This window comes from Thermobia domestica, chromosome 14 (assembly GCF_964235325.1).
Source record: "Thermobia domestica chromosome 14, izTheDome1.hap1.1, whole genome shotgun sequence".
NCBI lineage: Eukaryota > Metazoa > Arthropoda > Insecta > Zygentoma > Lepismatidae > Thermobia > Thermobia domestica.
Genome location: NC_137467.1, coordinates 82417581 through 82440779, shown reverse-complemented (window position 1 = coordinate 82440779; position 23199 = coordinate 82417581). Strand labels below are relative to the sequence as shown.

The 23199-nt window shown below is 35.4% G+C and overlaps 1 protein-coding gene across 1 annotated transcript in view; it reads left to right on the top strand.

Moving 5' to 3' along the window:
* LOC145670237 (nose resistant to fluoxetine protein 6-like) overlaps positions 1-23199 on the top strand; it is a 187306-nt gene that overhangs the window by 34854 nt on the left and 129253 nt on the right. The gene's annotated exons all lie outside the window — the stretch shown is intronic.

Sequence of the window (23199 nt, the reverse complement as noted above, 5' to 3'; positions counted from 1 at the left end):
TTGTTCCCACAAAAGATTTTCACTGGTAGCACCTACACTAATGAAGCACTAACGACGTCCACGAACTTGGCCCCCACATGATGCACTAACGATAATTTAATGTCAATCGTTAGTGAATCATTAGTGCTTCTTAGTGCATCAACGACTAAAATTAGTTCTTCATTAGTGTACGTGCTATAAATAGAAACCTTTTGGGAGGCCAAGTTTACGCTGCCCCAGCTACTTCAAGCACTAACGAAAAACTTAGTGCCATTCGTTAGTGCATCCTTAGTGCTTCTTACTGCGCCAACACCTAACACTAGTACTTGATGGGTGTAAGTGCTACAGTTAGAAAACCTTTGGGGGCCAGCGTGAACTTGGCTCCAACTTTAAGTACTAAAGGAAATAGTGCTCCTAGAAAACACTAAAGTTCGTTAATGCTTCACTATTAGTGTAGTTATGACGAATTACATGTCACGAAACTCACATAAGAAATTTATGGAGAATTTTTCACTCCATCAAATTTTCGCAAAATTCAAGGCAATAATGATCTCTTCTGGTGCAATCGTTAGTGCTTCTTTGTGCACCAACCCCTAACGTTAGTGCTTCATTAGTGTAGGTGCTACAAGTAAAATATTTTTGGTGGTCAGCTTGAACTTGTCCCACTTCAAGCGATAACGAGAAAATTAGTGCAATTCGTTAGTGCATTCTTACTGTTAGTGCTTCTAGAAAACACTAACAGTTTGTATGGAATTGATAATTCTGAAGGTGTGCCCCACCAAAAATCTTGCAAAAAATCCAAAATGTGGTAACACTAACAGTGTTTAGTGCGTTTAAGTGTACTAACGATGGTCTAACAGTTGCCATTAACCCCATGTTTCTACATCAATTTGTATGGAATTTAATATTTCTGAAGTTGACCTCCATCAAAAATCTCAAATAAATCCCAAAATATGGTAACATTAACGTTAGTTCTTAGTGCGTTTTAGTGTACTAATGATGCACTAACGGTGTGATAAGTTTGTTGAAAATCTGTCTTCATAACGATGGGCGGGAGAATAATTTAATATGAAGTTAGGCCTCGCAAAAAATCTTCAATAACTCGTAAAATCGATAGCACTAACGTTAGTTCTTAGTGCACTAACGATGCACTAACGATGTCCGAGGTTTGGTGTAATTTGGGAGAAGTGAGGGGGCCAACTTCAGGCACGTCTTAAAAGATTATTCTTCCTAGTTAACGTCAATAAATTACTTTAACCATTGTTGATATTATTATTATTATTATTATTATTATTATTATTATTATTATTATTATTATTATTATTATTATTATTATTATTATAGTACTACTACTAGTAGTTGTTGGTTTGGGCTGTTGAGAGCAATGACAGGATTACTTCAGATTACAGTACAAATTGATAAACTACTGACACAGAGGTAAAAACATTTACGCAACATGCCAAAGTTTCTCCGGAAAGATTACAAGTTTGAAATTGCATGAAAACTGTAGCATTACAGGAAAACGGATTTCAAATTTGAAATCACCGATGACAATACATACAAAAAAACAATGTAACACAAAAAAAGAAGGAAAATATTACCCAGTGCAGATTCTTACGTTCTTTGTGCAAGAATTCGGTTAGAATTCTAATTGCACTGTAAGATAACTAACTTCTCATTGAATTTCGAAGTGGAAAAGGGAAGTTATATTTAGGGATGTAGGATTTAGATTTCTGGGCTTTGGCCATTTAGCTCATTACGTAAGAAGGATGACGTCCCTCGACGAGCACACTATCCGGAGAAAGGGAAGGAAGAAATAAATCTGTAAGTTAGGACTACCCCGGTGTTTGCCTGGTGTGAATGAGGAAAACCCACGAAACCCTCATTGTGGATTGCTGGCCTGGAAAAGCTTTTTCTACCGAGTGCCTCACCAGGAATCAAACCCGGGACCGCACGCATCGAAGACGAGAGCATTAGTGGCTACGCTACGCGCGTCTACTGGAAGTTATATTCGAAATAATAATAGCAATAATGAAAATATATGAGTATCCCCTAAAAATTATTTTAATTTGATTTGAGTTCAGCATCCTTTTCAGCAGCGAGGCTACGTGAGATTTGGACCTGTGGCTTTACGTGGGATCCGAACTACATGAGCTATCGCCGGAAATCGAACACGGGTCTCCCATGCAAAAGGCACGTACGCTTACCGCTTAGCCACGAGGGAGCTCCGCAGTAACAGAAAGTGAACAAGATTATATTTGAGTATTATTGACAATTCAATACAATACACATTCGCCTTTTTCTGGAGCTCCTCGTGGCTATTCGGTTAGTATATGCGACTTTGGCCTGGGAGACCCGGGTTCGATTGCCGGCGGGAGCTTATGTGGTTGGGATCCGACATTAAGCTGTAGATCCATGTCTCATATAGCCTCGATGCTGAAAGGGATAAAAAAAGACAAAAAACGACATAAGCGTGAGCCAGGAAAGACGCATTTTCGGAAATTCAAAATGTTCAAAATTCGGAACCATGTAGATCGCTTGTTTATCGTTTGTTCACGATTGTTAACATAAAGTTCTTTTGCTGGTAGAGAAGTTTTCTATGATCGAAATTCACTCAGCAAACTAAGAATTTGTGACGAAAAGTTTAGGTCTTGGCAAGGCTCCTCCTAGCCCTCCCTCTAGTTCCGGACCTGCTTCGAGAACAAACAACTACGCCTATACCCCTACGTAAAGTTTGCTGAGTGAATTTCGCTCATAGAAAATTTCTCTACAAACAAAATAACTTTAAATTAACAATCGTGAACAAACGATAAACAAGCGATCTACATGGTTTATTTTCGATTTCCAATAATTTTCAGGTACGTGAAGTTGGCACTGCCCATTTTGATTTTCGTATAAATTGTTTATAAATCGTGAACAAACGAAAATTTTATGTGAACAATCGTGAACAAACGATGAACAAACGATCTGCATGGTTAATTTTCGATTTCTGAAAATGGGTTCTGCTGCGTGAAGCTGGCACCGCCCATTTTGTTTTTCGTATAAATTGCTTATAAATCGTGAACAAACGAAAATTTTATGTGAACAATCGTGAACAAACGATGAACAAACGATCTGCATGGTTTATTTTCGATTTCTGAAAATGGGTTCTGCTGCGTGAAGTTGGCACCGCCCATTTTGTTTTTCGTATAAATTGTTTATAAATCGTGAACAAACGAAAATTTTATGTGAACAATCGTGAACAAACGATGAACAAACGATCTGCATGGTTAATTTTCGATTTCCGATAATTTTCAGGTACGTGAAGTTGGCACCGCCCATTTTGTTTTTCGTATAAATTGTTTATAAATCGTGAACAAACGAAAATTTTATGTGAACAATCGTGAACAAACGATGAACAAACGATCTGCATGGTTTATTTTCGATTTCTGAAAATGGGTTCTGCTGCGTGAAGTTGGCACCGCCCATTTTGTTTTTCGTATAAATTGTTTATAAATCGTGAACAAACGAAAATTTTATGTGAACAATCGTGAACAAACGATGAACAAACGATCTGCATGGTTAATTTTTGATTTCCGATAATTTTCAGGTACGTGAAGTTGGCACCGCCCATTTTGTTTTTCGTATAAATTGTTTATAAATCGTGAACAAACGAAAATTTTATGTGAATAATCGTGAACAAACGATGAACAAACGATCTCCATGGTTTATTTTCGATTTTTGAAAATGGGTTCTGCTGCGTGAAGTTGGCACCGCCCATTTTGTTTTTCGTATAAATTGTTTATAAATCGTGAACAAACGAAAATTTTATGTGAACAATCGTGAACAAACGATGAACAAACGATCTGCATAGTTAATTTTCGATTTCCGATAATTTTCAGGTACGTGAAGTTGGCACCGCCCATTTTGTTTTTCGTATAAATTGTTTATAAATCGTGAACAAACGAAAATTTTATGTGAACAATCGTGAACAAACGATGAACAAACGATCTGCATGGTTAATTTTCGATTTCCGATAATTTTCAGGTACGTGAAGTTGGCACCGCCCATTTTGTTTTTCGTATAAATTGTTTATAAATCGTGAACAAACAAAAATTTTATGTGAACAATCGTGAACAAACGATGAGCAAACGATCTGCATGGTTTATTTTCGATGTCTGAAAATGGGTTCTGCTGCGTGAAGTTGGCACCGCCCATTTTGTTTTTCGTATAAATTGTTTATAAATCGTGAACAAACGAAAATTTTATGTGAACAATCGTGAACAAACGATGAACAAACGATCTGCATGGTTAATTTTCGATTTCCATTAATTTTCAGGTAAGTGAAGTTGGCACCGCCCATTTTGTTTTTCGTATAAATTGTTTATAAATCGTGAACAAACGAAAATTTTATGTGAACAATCGTGAACAAACGATGAACAAACGATCTGCATGGTTTATTTCCGATTTCTGAAAATGGGTTCTGCTGCGTGAAGTTGGCACCGCCCATTTTGTTTTTCGTATAAATTGTTTATAAATCGTGAACAAACGAAAATTTTATGTGAACAATCGTGAACAAACGATGAACAAACGATCTGCATGGTTAATTTTCGATTTGCAATAATTTTCAGGTACGTGAAGTTGGCACCGCCCATCTTGTTTTTCGTATAAATTGTTTATAAATCGTGAACAAACGAAAATTGTATGTGAACAATCGTGAACAAACGATGAACAAACGATCTGCATGGTTTATTTTCGATTTCTGAAAATGGGTTCTGCTGCGTGAAGTTGGCACCGCCCATTTTGTTTTTCGTATAAATTGTTTATAAATTGTGAACAAACGAAAATTTTATGTGAACAATCGTGAACAAACGATGAACAAACGATCTACATGTTTTATTTTCAATTTCCGAAAATGGGTTCTGCCAGGTTCACACACATAGAACTGTGTAAGGATTTTGTTGCGAGCATAAACTACAAAATGACTAACTTTATGTACCAAATAATAATAATAATAATAATAATAATAATAATAATAATAATAATAATAATAATAATAATAATAATAATAATAATAATAATAATAATGACATGTTAACTTTCAATATAAAACACATTCCTTCTTACGTCATTTGCATTTACAAATTTGTTTGCAATTTTGTTAATGTTAGGGTGACCAGACGTCCTCTTTTACACGGACATGTCCTCTTTTTCAGACTCCAAGAAGGTGTCCGGGGGGATTTTGTAGAAAATAGTCAAATGTCCTCTTTTTTTCATGGAGGATGAAATATCTCGTGTTTACATGTCATTTATGAAATATCTTCAGAAGTGGATGTATCAGTATGAAGAATTCTCTATTTTTAAATGGATGGATCTGAAGTCAGTGACAAGTTGGGAAGATGTGGGAAAAACAATCCTTTGTATGAATGATAAGCTAACTAATATTGGTGTGAAAGCTGACGATGTAAAAATCCTTTGACCAATTTTGTAACTTTTAGAGATTCTTAAATGCTGATAATTTAGCAGGTGGTGAACAGGTATCTTGCAATATTTGGGTTAAACATTTTTCAGAATCAAGAAATGAAGAATGTTTCTTAGAGCCAGGCCCGTATCCAGGAGGAATCTAGGGGGGAAGACCCCCCCTAAATTTTGGCTGCCCCCTAAAATTTTCACGGTAGACTGGCAAATGAACTATAATATGGTTGCATCGACCCCCCCTCCCTACATTTTTGGGGTGGTTACAGGCTTGCTCAGAGCTACTGAAAATTGCTGAATTTTTTTCTCATCGCTTTGTAATAATGCTGAAAAAGTGTTTTCAATTATTGTTAATCAGTGGACAAAGGAAAGGAGTAGATTATCCACAGAAAAAATTAAAAGTATTAAGTGTGTGCAGTACAATTTTAAGGAATATCCATGTTCTGAATTTTATGATTTCTTTTTGGAAAATAAACAAATGTTAATGGAGATAGGAGCATCAAAGAAATGTGATACAACTGACAATGAAAGCAAATCCAAATGAATATGAGTAAGTTTTGTGAGAAAATATATCATTGGCGAATTAGTGCAGCGTTTTAAGTTTATTACAGTAATATAGTATACCATATTTTCTACTTAAATGACATTTTGTACCCACTCTTACTGTTCAAACAGTGATTTTTGTTCATAATGCCACGTTTGAGAAAGGAATATAAAAATTATAAATACTTCTTAAAGTTTTCAGAATGTCTGTTTACATTATACATAAATTCTTAACCATTTCACGCTGTGATAGTATGTGATATTGCTTACTAGTCTTACAAGCACCTCATCAACTTGAAACGATCATTGGCGACGCCCTAAGTCCACAATAAAACTATTTTCAATACATGGTAATTATTATAGGTATTTATTATTTCGGTTCACGTTATTTTAGACAAACGTTCTCTATTTTCAAGTCAGTAATCTGATTATCCTAGTTAATGTGAATATTTTTAGTAATTTCCTTATAAACATGCAAAATTGCCAAATCATTCCATCTTTTTTGGGTCATTATTGACCGCAAAAATGTTTTCAATCGTCTAAATGTTGAAAATGACCGCTAAGAGGTACAAGAAGTAACAGGTATAGTTAAAATCATCCGCATAAACTCCACAATGTCTTCGTTCTGCAGACATCTAGAAACATATAACTATGCAATTTTAGCCTGTCTTTATTAAAGTATGTCCCATAGAATTACAGAATTCGATCAGCACCACTTTCACCGAAGCGAATCCACAGCCACATCATTTTTTTTTCTGTACAAAATATTTGTCTGTACATTTATTTCCTCAGGCGTTTGATACGTGAGAGGATCACTACCTTCGTCGTAACGTTTAGCATCTTCCTTTTTCTAGGCAAAACTGATTCATCAATGTTCAATTCCTCCGCTTTGTGCATGGTTTCATTCCACAACTTAAGAAATCTATTCCTTTGTCAAGCTAAACTTGCAGACAAAGTCTCCACCAAAGTTTTGATTTCTCGGTATGACAATGATTTCTTCTGAAAAGAAAAATGAAGTTGTTCAAGCCTGCCGAAAACTGGAATTAACATTTTCAGCAAAATAAGAAATCTGAATTGATGTAGGTTTGAAAAATATCCACTAGCCTTCCCACCGACTTCACTTTTTTCTTCTCACAGAGCTTCCAAAAATTTCAAGAGAACTCTATAATTAGTTTCCAAGAATTTCAGTGATTTTACATTCATACACTACTTTGTGAATGAGAATAGTCGTAAAGTCAGTCTGGGAATGTTTTTTACAACTCCATTTTCGACTTTGTTGTCTTCTTGTAGCGATTGAAACACTGCTAATCTCTTTGGCCAATTTCTTACTAATTATATTAATTCACGAAGAATCACCAGAAAGTCTCGCACATAACTAACACCTTTTATTGCAGCTTGCACTACCAAATTCAAATTACGCACCGAACAATGAACAAATATAGCTCTCGGCTCCAAGGGAGTAATTCTACTTTGTAATCCTGTTAAATGTCCACTGATATTACTCGCAACATCATAACACTGACCACGGCAGAATTTCATGTTGAGAGATAAACAAACGTCTTATGACATCCTGGACGACTTCAAACAATGTCCTAGAATTTGTTCAAGCTACTTCATAGGAGAACATAATCACTTCTTCAACTTGCAGATTTTCATCGACAAATCTGAAATATTGGGAAAAAGCTACAAATAAGCATGCTGGTATCAAACAACATAACGAGAGTAACAATCATAGAAACATCATGGCAAAGTGGATATGCTATGTGTCAATGAAGAGTAACAACCCAGAGAGCTCAGTGACTTCCAAATGGAGTGATGCCAATAAAAGATTAATAGAGAAAAATAGTTGTATTTCCATTATTGCTGAAATTCTACTGTTGATTGGAAATCAAAATATTACCTAAACAAAGACAGTGTAACATTGAACTTGATTAAAACAGTAAAACAGCTCTCTGCCATTTTTGGTTTAATCAGAGTTCAGAATATATGGATAAGTGACAGTTCTCAATGCAATGTTTTTACACATTTTTATATTTTTTAAAAATTAAATTTATTCAAAAAATATTCAGCAATGGACCACATTCAATTGTAAATATTTCATTCATTTATATTTTGGTAGTATATTCAGTTCCATTAAGAAAAAATATATGAACTATACCATATATTAACTTGTTATTGAATGACCTCGTATCTTAAATGTTACACTTTGAATTATTCGTTTATTCAAATTAGAATCTGAGCACTGACTTGATCAAATTAACCCTTTATTAAAATATTCGTAGAGGTAATTAATAACTATCTGTTTTTTTAGTCACTCCCCTGAAAATTAAAGCCACATGCCTTATCCCTCCATTATTTTTAGTCTGGTGCTGTCACTGAGGACGCCATGGGCACAAGACAATGGAGCTACACCAACTTCCATTGCACAGCAACAAAGTTAATGTGTGGAATGCTATGTCATCATGCGGTGTGATGGGTCCTTATTGTTCTGAGGATGAGAATGGCCATGCTATTACAGTCACATCGAATTGTAACGTCGCCATGCTTGAAACCTTTATTGTGCAACAACTACAGAAATTTCCACGTATTATTGACACAGCCTGGTTTCAACAAGGTTTATCAACGTCCCACACAGCACGAATATCGATGATTGCTATACGCTAATTGTTTGGGGAACATGTAATATCAAAAAATGGTGACGTCCAATGGTCTCCAAGATCCCTTGATTTGTCAGCTTGTGTATTCTAAACTGACATTATTTTTGCTATTAAATGAGATTTAAAAATTTAAAAAAAAAGTGATCTCATGAAATTATTTAATTTTCAAAATTTCCCGTGTTTTTGAATCATCCTATAGTTTAAAGTACAATTTCTCTAGGGGAGTCATTCTGTAGAGGTTTACGCCAGCAAAATGCAAAATTTGCGATTTGGTTTGCGATAATCGGCATACTAGTTATAATGACTGTTTCCTTTTCTTTCTTTCTTTTTTTTTTCGTTGCTGTGTACAGAATTTTCTGAAAACAGGTACGGAAAGTGGTTCTGTGTCTTGATCTGAACAGTAGATCTCTGATAATGGTACTGAGTATATACCACACATCCGGTGGTGTTATTCGAATCATTTAACAACCGGTTGAATGATTGATGTAGTAAATTTACTTTGTATTTAATAATGTGCTGTCAGAAGCAAACCTAAAGGGAAGTGTAACACTCCCCACTCAAAATTCATTAGGCAAATTCAAGTTTCTGAGGGATTCTCGGGAACCGAGATCAAAACAAAAATATGTTAATGAAGATTAGACATTAGACCGAGGTAATAGGATGATTTTCGACTCGAGACGAGATCAAAACTGAAACCGCTACTTTCAACTGAGACTGCACTAAGTCTTCTCTCTGTACCATGCCTATTGGTTCGATGCCAGTTTGTGCCAAGTGAGTTTTGTGGTGGTGAAATACAATGTGCGTGGGTTTCCTTGGGAATCTTCCTTTTTTCCAGACCTATTCCATCGTTTTGTCCATTATCTTCATCATCATCATCGTGTTTCTCAATCTCGGTACATAAACGTCGGACGTTAAACTCAAAAATGAAAACGATAGTAGTAGACTAACAACTGTAGCACAGAGTTGTCAGTTTCATAACAGCAAGTTTCCTCTTCCAAAACCACGCAAGTTCCCGCTTAGACCCAAAATTTTTTGCCAACTAAAATAAAATACTTACTCCTATACCTTCTGGCCACCGCAACACACAATGAGAGTGACGCCTATTTAGCTGAAAGAAGACACAAGATCATTTGATGATCTATTTCGTGTCAGGTTTTCGCCAGCTCAACATAAAATTTCTCTGACAGAATTGCACATAGTTAACAGAAACTGAGTACTTCGACATACTGGCTGAATTATAATTCCATCAATGAGATACAGTTAAAGACAAAAGTATCATGTTTCAACTGCAGCATGTCTTCATCGGTGCCAACCCCAAGATCCAAAATATCAGTAGTAAATGCTCAAAAAATTCAGTAGATTTTAAAAATTAGTTAAACATTGAACAACTAATCTATAGGCGTCTTAATGTAATTTCTGAGCTATTTAATTAAAGAAATTTTCACAGTAATGTTTAAATCCATTGCACTAAGTTCTATATTTTTTTATTTAATTTTCAGTTTAGCGTCTCTTTGAGCAGCGGGGTTATATGAGACGTTGACTTACAGCTTAAGGTGGGATCCAAACTACACGAGGTCGCGTCGAGGATCGAACCCGGGTCTTCTACGTCAAAGGCGCGTATACGTATATTTTGTTCTAAGCTATAAAATACACATTCTTTTTCTTAGTGAATGATTAAAGATTTTACGATAAAGTTTTAAGGAAAATAAAGAAGCATTCTTTTTCCCCTCTGTTATTCCTATCATACCTCTTTACCACTCATTTTTGATCAATGCTTCTGCTTGTTTAATCCGTTTTCTTCTCACTCTCCTTTTCTTGACCGCTCTGCATGTCACGTTTGACCTCTTTTTCCTCATTGAACTTGTAACTTGAAACAAGTAACAAACAACATTGCAACAATCTCTTGATTGTCCACGTTTTAATTTCCTGCAATCTGAATGCAGAAAATACAAGCTCCACCACTGCGTTTCAATGAGGAAGACTTAAGAGCCTGCCTTACTAAAAATAATACAAAATTTACCATTTTTCTTTTGCTTGATTATTCATCAGTGAAAGGTGATAATAAAATGCAAGTTACCACAATCATACATAATGCTATCCTACAACAGAAAATATGAACCTGAAGAATGTTCAGTGTTGCAATCCATATAAATTACAGTGTTTCCAGAAAAACAATTTCCCTAAAATCTAAGTTAAGACAGCGAGTAGAGGAATGAACTCAACTGCATTTGATTACTTATCATGTTGTTTTGGTTTCTTGTGAACTAGTTTTTAATTAATATTATTATTTAGTTTTAATAACTGTATGTTAAAACTATTTTGTTTATTACAAACTAAATACAACTATTATTTAAAAAGTAGTTCACAGGAAACCAAAACAATATGAAATGTAACCAAATGAAGTTGAGTTTGTTCCTCTCCTCGCTGCCTTGACTTAGATTTTAGGGAAATTGTTTTATGGCAACATTGTAATTTCTATGGATGGCAACACTGAACATTCTTCAGGTTCATATTTTCTGTTGTAGAATAACATTATCTATGATTGTGGTGACTTGCATTTCATATCTCCTTTCACTGATGAATAAACAAGCAAAAGAAAAATGGTAAATTTTGTATTATTTTTTAGTAAGGCAGGCTCTTAAGATTTTCCAAACGATTTTAGGTGAAAGAAATACTGGTTTAGAGTATCCGCGATTTTTGTTTCTAACTCTTCTAAAAAATCTTGTTTTGCTGTTACCAAACGGAATGCTTTTGTTTTTGTAGCAATCGTAATTCAGATCAACCTGTTGAAATTGTTCAGATATCACTATATGTCTGGAAACGATGTTACAAGAATAATAATGAAATAAATGACTGCATTTTTTGTAGGATCTAAGTTTTCAACATCTTTCATGATACTATCTTGAAGATTAACCCTGAGAAGAATTTACCTATGTTAAAGTGTCATGTTGGGAAGTTTATTGATAGCCGAGAAGCTTCTACTCTCGCATTAACATTTATTCTAGAGGCAAAAAGATACTAGAGTTTCAATAGTCCACCTTTCCACCTCTACACTTTGTAAGTACTCAGATTTTATGTAGCAATTAAAAATGATTCTCAAAGAAGCATGAAAATGTGGAGATCTTCACCCTGTGTCTGTCTGTTTAAATTAGAAAATATAGGCAATGCAAAATCAATAAATTTTGTGGATTCAAGATAATCAAAAATGGATCCAAAATTGACGAGAGTTCTTTTGTAGTTGCTAGTATTTATATTTGAATAATTTTTAAAGATGTAAATGGCAGAAAAGCAACTTGTTTTGGCCTTCCTTTAATATAATTTTTGTCACGTAAAAAAAAAAAAAAGCGTCTTTTAAAAGTTTCAACGTGTACTAATAGTAACAATCTTTAATGAATAAAGGACTTCAAAGGAACAAATAATATTTGATTTGCTCTTTTTCTACACAGTAAAAAATGGTTGTGTTAATTCAACTCAATTTTAACACAGAGCAGTGGTTCCAGCGCGACTACCACTATGCGGTGTTAGTTCAATACATACCCCGCGGTGTTGGCGTTTAACACAGGGGGGGTGTTACGTCTTTAACACATAACCAGTGTTGAGCCATGTCGTAAGCGTTAATGAACCGCAAAATTACTCCCCCAAAATATGTTAAATCGCCTATATGCGTAATGTGTTTACATTATGACGAGTCTAAAAAAAAAAAAAAAAACTTTAAACAAGTAAAAAAAAAAAAAAATACTCCAACGGCGGGAAGGGGGCACAAACTACCAACCTTTCAATTACTAGCAGCGTGCTTTTCCAACTTGGCCACGGAGGCGATGATAAATACGTCGCTTGTAGAGGTATAAATTGTTTAGATCTTTTGAATTTGGCTAATCAGAGTGCTTCTTTAAGCCGCGTATATTCGACGATAACCGTTCGGAATAAGATAAAATCTGCTAGCCATGTAGACCTAATTTTATAACAAAATGACGACTGTCTATTTACTTTATTTTATAGTTCTTCCATATTCACTTTCAAATGATCGGAGTCAGTTGCCATCTAATAAAGTTGATGCGTTTGTTGCTTCTAGTACACAATCGCTTAGAAAAAGAAGCAATAAATGCATCAAATATGGGAGATGAATTTAGAACACCTAAATGGCACATGCCTAGCACATCTTGTGCTGTTAGGGTTTTCTTCAGAAACATTATGTAAAACAATTGAAAACACATCCCGCGGTTTGCATTTTGAAATTTTGCGTATACCTGGATTTGTTTAAGTATTTCTTTCTACTGTATTTGTCTGTAGCTTCAATTCATAAGCCTTTATAATTAGATGCCCAACATATTTGGCAATCACGCAGAAAACAACATCGAAGATTATACACTTGTGTTAATTTAACACACAGGCTGTGTGTCATTTCAACTACCGGCATTTGACACACAACTCCAAATGGAGAGTGAGTTGTTCTAACCACTTAGAACCCCTCCCAACACAATCGTTATATTTTAACACAATCGTGTTAACACATGGGCATGTCGTTGAAATAACACAACGATTTTTTACAGTGTAAGTACATACACAATATTATCTTTATGAGAAAAGTTGAATTTGTTGCACATGTCTCCAAACATGACAATCTCTTCTTTTATTCTTCCCTCCTTTCGCTTCTAATCACTCCCATCAACCTTCCAATTGGAAAAATACTTTGCAATAACTTCTCAAGTGATAAAAGTGATTTAACTATTTTCGATGAAAGGAGGAATCGCACTGGAGAACCACACGGAAATTCGGAATTATTCTACTTGATTGGAAGAATCAAATTGGAAAACCAGGGAATTAGGGGCGTAACTACTATGGCGCGAAACCCCCTGGGGGCCGACACTTAGCCAAGGGGGCCTTTCACCCTAGTCTCGTAATACGTCAAATCAACATGCGTTTCAGTTTTGTATTAGTCGGCAATGTTCTTTCACCTTCCCCTTTTTTCGCCTATCTTTGGGAGGCTTGACGTGTAGATGAAACACCACGAACGTGTAGGTCACAGTAAGTCCCAGGATCACATTGCATCATGCACTATTTATGACTAGTGGAAACATATTAAGTGTCTTGATGATGAAGCCGAGAAACAAGTAAGGTATGAAGCCAATTTGTGGTGTCAGGCAGGGACGTATGCAGGAATTGTATTTCGGGAAGGGTTCTAAAATTTTTGGGGGCGGTCCAAACACAATTTCAGGCTTAATTATATTAATAATTGTAAAATTGCCCAAAAATTAGACTAAATTCACAAATAAGTCCGGAATTGGGGGATTCCTGGTGTCAGGTTCTAGTGTTAACATATTACACTAATGTTAACAAAAAAATCCCTAGCGGTCAGGGGACACAAGGAGGACATAAATGAAAGTTATTCTGGAAATGTTTTATCTCAGTTTCAGCTACTTGCTAAATACGATCCTATCATGAAAGAATTGAATAAATTATACGTATAGCAAAGTGGTTTCCATTTATAAATATTTAGGCCTAACAGTTGCATGCATTTAACTCATTATTCACAGATACAAGGAAATATGGTTATTTATTATGTTATCTATCACCCCCGCAAAAAAAAAAAAAAAAAAGTTAAGGCTCTGGGTATTCTCTTGCTGGGGGTGGATGCATAGAACGAAGTTACGCCACTGCAGGGAACTCGGAATCATTTAACATTGCGAAACTCAAGTATTCGATCCGGATGAACGAATTCTTCTTCTTGAAATGGATTGAAAGGAATCGATTCCGCGTAAAGAACCGAACTATTCATCACTACTCACTGTCAGTTGTCCGGGTTATGTGCTTATTCATTATTATTACATAGAAGGTGGTTATCATTGCCGTGTAGCAACTCCGTAAAACAGCGTCATTACGAGGTTATTAATTTAATATTGGATGATGATTATAATATATCTAGATAAATAGTAGTAATTGTCTTACTTTGGAGGGTAAATTTTAGAAGATTTAATAAATAACCTTTAAAGTACTCATCAGTAAATCAGTAGGTAACTTGAAAATTCAGCAGAACTACGAAAATTCAGCAGGCTTGGCAACACAATATGTCCTAGGTTAGTTATCCTTTAAAAGCTGGAAAGAAAAATACATATTCTATATGTATATAGATTCTCAAAAATAATACATATTCTATTTTTTTTTCCGTAAGTGCTGGATCTAACCGGTTTTGAGAGCATAGTGAACGAGTGCAAACTGGTTGATGACACCACTGCATAAAATCGTCAACACTTCTACAGTATGATTAGCGTTTAAGACAAGAGTTTTGTCCAAAGATGAGATATGTACGAATCGATGTATGTCATTGGAGTGAATTTAAATCCTCATGCGTACTTTTCGAAAAAATCTAGAATAATGATTTTTTAAAAAATGATGTTGTACGATCCACCTATTTTTTTTTTTTTTAAAAGACGGGAGTATAAGCAACAGCATAGTTAATGTAATATAGACCAAAATTATCATCTTTAATATTAATTTTTGCTTAACGATAATCTTGTACAAATAAGGAATAACCTGCCATGAATTCAAATGAGATACTATTTTGAACGCGTATTACTCATGACACACGTATCTGAACGGAGTGCCGTTTACACTGTTTCACACATTACGTCTGTTATGCGATTACAAGCAGTATCAGTTGAGGAGACAGCGGGAAATGCAGCCGTCGAAAGCGAAAGTCAATCGGACTCGTGTTCGAGATTTCGTGCTGAGGAATGCGTGGTTTTCTGATGCTAAAGTCGTGAAGCACTTTCAAAAATAAGGTTTGGATCGCGCAACTGTGTACAGAACATTAAAAAGGATGAAAGATAGGATTTCAATGAAGAAAAGAGAAGGAAGAGGAAAGAAAAAATGATTATGACGAAAAACCTCAGAGAGAAGATTGTGTCACTGATGCATGCGAGCGATGAATGCCTTTTTAAGTATTGCACGTGAATTAAAAGTGAGTCGTGATGTTATGAGGAAGTGGTTACTTGAACTGAGGATCAAAAGGAAGAAGAAGAAAAAGCTCCATATGCAGGTGAGAAACAAAAAGTCACTCTGAACAAAATTACCAGGGACGAGTTTCGTGCCTCGAATGATGATAGGAACGTAATAATAAATGGTGAAACATATATTGATATGAAAGGGTATGAATTTAGTTTAAACATGTCATACTTTGAGTCTGGTCCTGAATCCGTAAAATTTAAGTTCAAAACTAAATTTCCACAGAAACTACTTATCTGGATGGCAATAAGGAAAAAAAGATCATTTTTATTTTCATAAGCAATCAACGAGTGCAATTAATCAAAATATATATCAAAATGAATGTATTCAATAGAAACTTATCCCATTTATCAAAGAAAACTATCCGAATGGTGATTACATCTTCAGGCCTTTTTCTCACTATGCGGATCCAGGACGGACTTCTGGGGGGAGGCGGTGGGTTGTAATACTGCTATTTAGAGCTAGTTTTAAGAGCTCCAAACTCTGGATAGACTTTATTTATATATAAAATAAAAAAAGTTTCTTGTTCTGGAGGGGCGATTGCCCCCCGGATTCGTCTTTGTCATTATGCAATAGGGACGCAGGAGCTGCTGACCGGAAGAGAGTGTAGTTTTTGCGGAAAGGCCGCAATGCACCTGCCACTGAGAAAATTCGTCCCACTGAGAAATTCTGGGCTCATTTGAAAGCAAAAGCATTCCAGCCACCATATAAACCAAAAAAATATATTACGTTTCGAAAAACGAGCCCGAAAAATAATACATCAATTCAGTGAAAAAAAAATGAAATTTCTGAGTTTTACGTCCCACGGTTATGCCGGTTAGGCTAAAGGAGACGGTGATGATGAGAGATGAATGAAATGGTGGAATGAAGAAAGTGGGAGGAAACGGGAGAACCCCGAGAAAACCCACGCACACGGTGTTTGTCCACCACAAAGTTCACTTGGCGGGAGCAGGGTTTGAACCCAGGACCCCAAGCACCAGAGGTGAACGCTCTACCACTAAGCCACCGCGGCCCGACATCAATTCAGTGCAAACTACTTCGAACAGCTGATGGTGAATGTGGATGCACTGCCATTAACTGATTTCATTTGATTGTAGAATGTCTATTGTGTCATCAGTACAAAAACTATGCCTTTTTATGTGCAAATAGACAAAATACAGCAATTCAAAAATATGTCTCATTTGAATCCACAGCAGGTTATGTCAATCAATAGATTATAACTAGCTGAATAAAATTACATAGTTTCGGATAAATTCGGATGCGTCATCATCATCATAGGTATTTTGCTATTATTGGCATGGCAGATCACTTGCTGCAACTGAGAAGCTTCCATGCTCCACGGTCTTCCGCAAACCTTTTCGTCTTCATGTACGATTTTTCTGTTTTGATATCACCTATTAATATTGTAGTCTACTTCACCCCTCCCTCTCTTTCCTGCCACCATATCCTCTAGCGCATCCCTCATCATACAGTTTCTTATTAGCCCATGTTCCAACAAGTTTCTCCTCCTCTTCTTAACAATATTTAAAGTTATTCTTTTTTGCCCCATCATTTCTAACACTCTCATTCGTTTTCCGCTCGACCTTGCTAATTCTCTCCATTCTTCTTCACACCTACATTTCGAAGACTTCCAGTCGTTTTTCATCACGATGCTTTTTTTTCCTTTTTTTGAAAAATGAATTTTAAGGTGTTAAAAGTACCTACTGTATGTCATTTGTTGCCAATCTATTACAGTTGGTAGTTTTTATTAAGCTAGGACACTACTAATTATCTATTGTTGTTCTATTGTTGAACAGTGACACACATATACGTAACAGTGACATATATAGTCATTAACAGAGGCACACAAACTCGCAACAGTGACACATAGAGTGATTACTTATAAAATTCCTTTTTATGTCAAAACTCTGACAAAACCTTCCAACTAAGATCTAAATTTGATAAGTATTTTCATTATTATTATTATTATTTGTCAGTTATGTAACATGAATAACGATCCCACACTTGTGTGCGATAAGTACGTACGTATGTCGGTAAATTTTGAAAGCGTGAGATTTATACACATACACACACGCGCACACAAGGTCTACCACGAGTTAAAAAAAAAAAAAAAATCTGAGGTTTCATCGAGCGAAAGTGTCCAAGAAGAGTGAAAGAGTAAATAACCGATAAAAAAGAGGTAAAAAAGACAGAAAGAAGAAGTAAGTTGAAGTACTTTCTGTCATTGGTCTTCTCCACCCACTTTCTAAGGAAGATTACATCACCAACAGTTTATGTAACTGTTCTTCACCTTCCCAATAAAAACAACTTAGAACAACCATACAACGACAATGTCCGCGACGTACTTTCTGTTGTTCTTCAAAGTGAAAGAAGAGTAAATAAAACCAGTAGCATTCTGTCCTTGAACGGGTAAATTGTTGACAATGTCAGGTGCGCTATTGAATAAATGATGAAATGTTTTACGTACTCGTTGCGGACGTGGGATTTGCGATGTGCTGTTAGCGACCAAGATAAATTTTAAGATTTTTACGTTAGTAAGCAAAAGTGGGTAGTGGCTGCAACTATTTCTTTTTATTTAGTGCTTAATCTCCCTTTCAAAATCAAGCTAATATGGACCGTGCATTGAGTAGGAAGTTAGGTTGCCTAAATCAAGTGTTCAAAGTGATATTCATCATCATTATAAAATGCACCAATCACATTTTTTTAAAACACAAAGGAACATATTACATCACTGATGTTGGAAGGTAATTTACGAAATTCAAATGTAATATGCTGTTTCAAATGCTCTAGAGTAGCGTTTCCCAATGTTTGTGATATTGTGGACCCTTTGTACGGACTATTAATTCTCCGCGAGCTCCCATGAAATAAAAAATGATTTTAAAAAATACGAGGGTAATCAGAAAATAAGGTTACAAAGACTGCAGTGAAACGTGTATATGCATATATTTCTTGTATGTATTATTTCATACAATTTGAAACAGAAAAGTGTATATATTATTTCATGCAATCAATACAGCCAACAAATAGTTACTACATTAGATTAATTTTTGACATAGTCTTCATATCGGTTAACCTCTTCACGGATATGGCATCAAATGATGCCACATATTTATTCTGAAACAAGTGCTTCAGAAATATTATATTTAGTTACCTTCAGTTCGCGCTCTTCTTCGTGAAAAAAATTCGCATTATTTTCCCGATAAATATGTGGCATCATTCGATGCCAGGCATTTATCGCATCGTGGGATGAGTTTGAAGATTTCTTTCCTTGTAAAAATCATGTTGTTTGAGTGTTTAGCAATGTTGTCACGAAGTGTTTCACCTCCTCGTCTGAAGCAAAACAACGGTCTCCGAGGTTCTCATTCAAGTGCAGGAACAAGTGAAAGTCGCTTGGAGCGAGGTCCAAGCTGTAGGGAGGGTAGTCGATGATGTCCAAACGAAATTGTTTCAACAGCATGGTAGTCCTCTGGGCTGTATGGGAACGTTTTCTTTGCCAGCCGCAAACTTTCGGTACAGTTTCTCCGTAAACCTCTACCAGCTGCCGGTGAATTTTAGCCGTGGTTAAATGTTTCGCTCACAGAAATCTAATAATTGAGCGGACTTCTTCGCGAGATCAGTTTCGCAAACGATCGTCATTTGTGTTTACCTATAACTAACGCCGTAGGTGGCAGGTAGCTGAAACTGGGCACAGTTGCCAACTCCATGTATTAAAATTATCACACACTCCTCATTCCTCAATAACAGACGAAACTCCAGAAATATTGGTCTTGTAACATTAGTTTCTGATCTCCCCTCGTATATTTACGTATAACAATGAAACGATATGTTAATTCTTACAACACTAAATGTGTCATTTATAACAATATAACACTGATACAAATTGAGATTTCAAAAAAAAAAAAAAAAAAAAAAAAAAAGACCAAAACAGTTAAGTATAGCTAATATTACAAGTTCAACACTGTGATGCATCTTTTGGCCTAAATTAATAATCTTGATATTTCTTTTATTTTTTATATGTTATTCTGAATTGGTTAAGATCTAGGTAATGTAAAGTGTTGTTTTTTTAAAAAATCCTGGCCAGCCACTTCTTTGAAAAGTCATGTACTCTTACCTATTGGATTTAAGTCAAACAAATGTAAGTTTTGGGGGAGGGGCAATTTGAGCAATTGAAATGTTTATTGGAATTTGTTACTACGGTTGCCAGAATATCACCTTTTAAAAGCAAGGAGACTGGCAAAAATTATTTGAGTAAGAATGTGTATTACAAATATCCTAAGTATGAGAACATAAAAGAAAATAAAATGTCACACGGAATCATTGCTCAAGTGACGTAATTATTTTTTTCAGAAAAAAACTTTATCTTTCGTTATTCTCGCAAAACACTGCAAATTAACTCAATCAAATCGTGGTAATTGTGATCAAGTAACTAGTTTTGAATACGAACACATATTCATGCTTTAATAACTTTATATTCATTATTAACTTACTTGGTTACAAACGTAACAATTCAAGACAGCAACTTTTGGAGTCTTTATCATGAGCTTTATATGTCCAGTATATACGATATTTCACGTGATAACAAGCATAAACTACAGAAAACTTGAACAATCGTTGGATTGTATTGTCACAAAAGGTTGGTTGTCTGTGATATTGTTTACAAACAATGGCTGAGAATTCTCTGCACTATGGTCTTTTGTGTGCTATGGTCTTTGTGCTATACTGCTAAGATTAATTTCTCCAGACATTTAAGATAACATATCTCTAACGTAAACACATAAATCTATAACAATTCAACGGGAAACATCAAAAGGTTTTAAGAAAGTTCCAACATTAATTGGGTTTAATGAAGAGCAAAATGTCTAAAGATGAAACACAAACCTTTCAATAGAGGTCACCTACTGTAGTTGAATAAAATGATATGCGTGAATGTAAATCTCCATGTGTAGTTTTGGAAAAAAATAGTTTTTTTTTGAAAACTTAAAAATTACTGTTCTACGACAACTACGCCATCTATTAACAGGAAACTGATACTGAAGTAAACCCTCATCAAATTTCTCTTTATGACACTAGCAAGATAATAGTTTACAGTATAGTTAATGAGTTCGATTGTTGAAATGTAGCAAACTGATTGGACGTTACCACTTTCCACACCGATAGACGAGCTCTCATGTTCGATTGTTGTGATGTAGCAAATTCATTAGACGTCGCCCATTTCCTACACCGATAAACGAACTCTGACGTTTGATTGTTGTGATGTAGCAAACTGATTGGATGTCGCCCGTTGCCCACACCGATAAACGAACTCTGACGTTTGATTGTTGTGATGTAGCAAACTGATTGAATGTCGCCCGTTGCCCACACCGATAAACGAACTCTGACGTTTGATTGTTGTGATGTAGCAAACTGATTGAATGTCGCCCACTTCCCATACCGATAAACGAACTCTGATGTTTAATTGTTGTGATGTAGCAAATTCATTAGACGTTGCCCATTTCCCACACTGATAAACGAACTCTGACGTTTGATTGTTGTGATGTAGCAAACTGATTGGATGTCTCTCACTTCCCATATCGATAGACGAATTCTGATCTTCGATTGTTGTGGTGTAGCAAACTTTAAAACATGGAGTCCAATTGAAGCTCTAGTCAAGTCTAAACTATCTGGTATAATTCGATTTTCCAGGCACTATCTTGAAATTTCAAGGGAACTCAGTAGACAGTTCAGAAATACTAATCTACGCCTTTAACGAGCCATACAACTTACGGGTTCAGCATGGTCTTCTTCTACCATAGATTTCCATTCATGGTCTTTTCCGTATGTACGGTGGTAAGCTATTTTTTAACTCTCTGGATCAGATGTGCGCATAGTTATTACTTTTAAAGTTCCCTTTAAATTACTTTTAAAGTAATTCTTTCATTCGACAATAAACTGCGGCTCTATTACACCTTACGTCTAGAGAAATTAAATTATGGGGTGGGCATGGTTCAACGAATAAGCTATGTCTTACCCATGATTCATCATCTCACGTAGTTCTCCCATGGTGCCATAGCTGAGATTTAAAAAAAATAGTTTTCGTGTTCGCAAAACCACGACTACGACACCGAAATTATTTCTTTCTTGATTTTTATTAAAACCGGGTTTCTTGTCTATTCCTTGTTCTCTCTGTGTGGTTTGCTCAGAATGTGACCACCAAACTGTGACACTATATAGCATCCAGTTGGAAATGACTATTCTTCGGATGGGGGAAGCTCCATTTAGTGCCTAGTTTGTTTTGAAAGACATGTTTAGTTATGGTTTCTGTTTTTAAAACATTTTGATGTAATTTAATTTCAAATCAGCAATATTTCCCAGTAGATTTTACCTGATCCTAAACGGTTATCGTCAAATATACACGGTTACGGAAGCATTCTGATTAGCTAAATTAAAAAAGACCTCAACGATTTATCCCTCTACAAGCGACGTTTTCTTCAAGTCCGAGGCCAAGTCGGAAAAGCACGCGCCTAGTAATCAAAAGGTTGGTGCCGTCTAAATTCAAGTAGGCTTACAGCCAAAATTCAAGAAGGCCTTCTACCTAATCTGTTGGCTAAAGCAATTATCTTTTGTGTACAAGGTGCTAGATTGGATTTCCTGTATAAGAGTATCAAATGAGCTATTGTGATTCAGATTTCATTTTAGTAATGTGTTTTTTTCTCTCAACATTTTCCTGTTTTCTTTCATATTCTTATTCCGGCCTCACTTTCATAGTTATTCACTTTTATTAATTACCTATCTCCTTTTTCCTATTTGGCTTATTCGTAAGACAAACTACTAAATATTTCATTTCTTACTATTTTCTTCCTCTTTCCGCTTTACTCTCTACGTAGTTCCTATCACGTAATTCATAAAACTTCCTTTTGAAAATCATGTCTTAACAAGTTTCTTATTCTTTTCAAATATTACTTCCAGTTACGTTTTTGTCTCTCAAAAAATTCCCAAAATTTCCTTAAAGGACTTCTAATCTACTCAACTAATATTTCTTTTCTATTTTATACCCGTTATTCGAAAGTCACCAGTCGCTTTCCTTTTTGTTTTTCCGTAACACCAATTTTCTGTTAAGAGTCTTCATCCCAGCGAAATTAAAATGCCGCTAATTTTACAGTAATTATGTGATATCTTCAAATAGATAAAATATAATTGAAATATGGAACAAGAGCGCCCTAGACAATATTATTTTGCGTGAGGTACAGTTATCACAAGTTACCTAGTGGCTTTGTTTTCAGCTGTTTAGAAACGCGAAAATAAATGCCGATTTTTAAAATGGCTCGAAATCGAAAGCAGATAAGTGAGTCGTGATAACGGTTTCTCATGTAAAATGATATTGTCTAGGGCGCTCTTTTTCCACATTTCGATTATCTTTTATCTATTTGAAGATTCACATAATTAATGTAAAATTAGCGGTATTTTAATTTCGCCGGGATGAAGACTCTTAAACACTTTTATATTATTTCGTACCATATCATTTGATGAGCCTTTCTTATAACTCTCTCCCCAACGACCCTTAAAATACAAGTAATTAAGGGGGCAG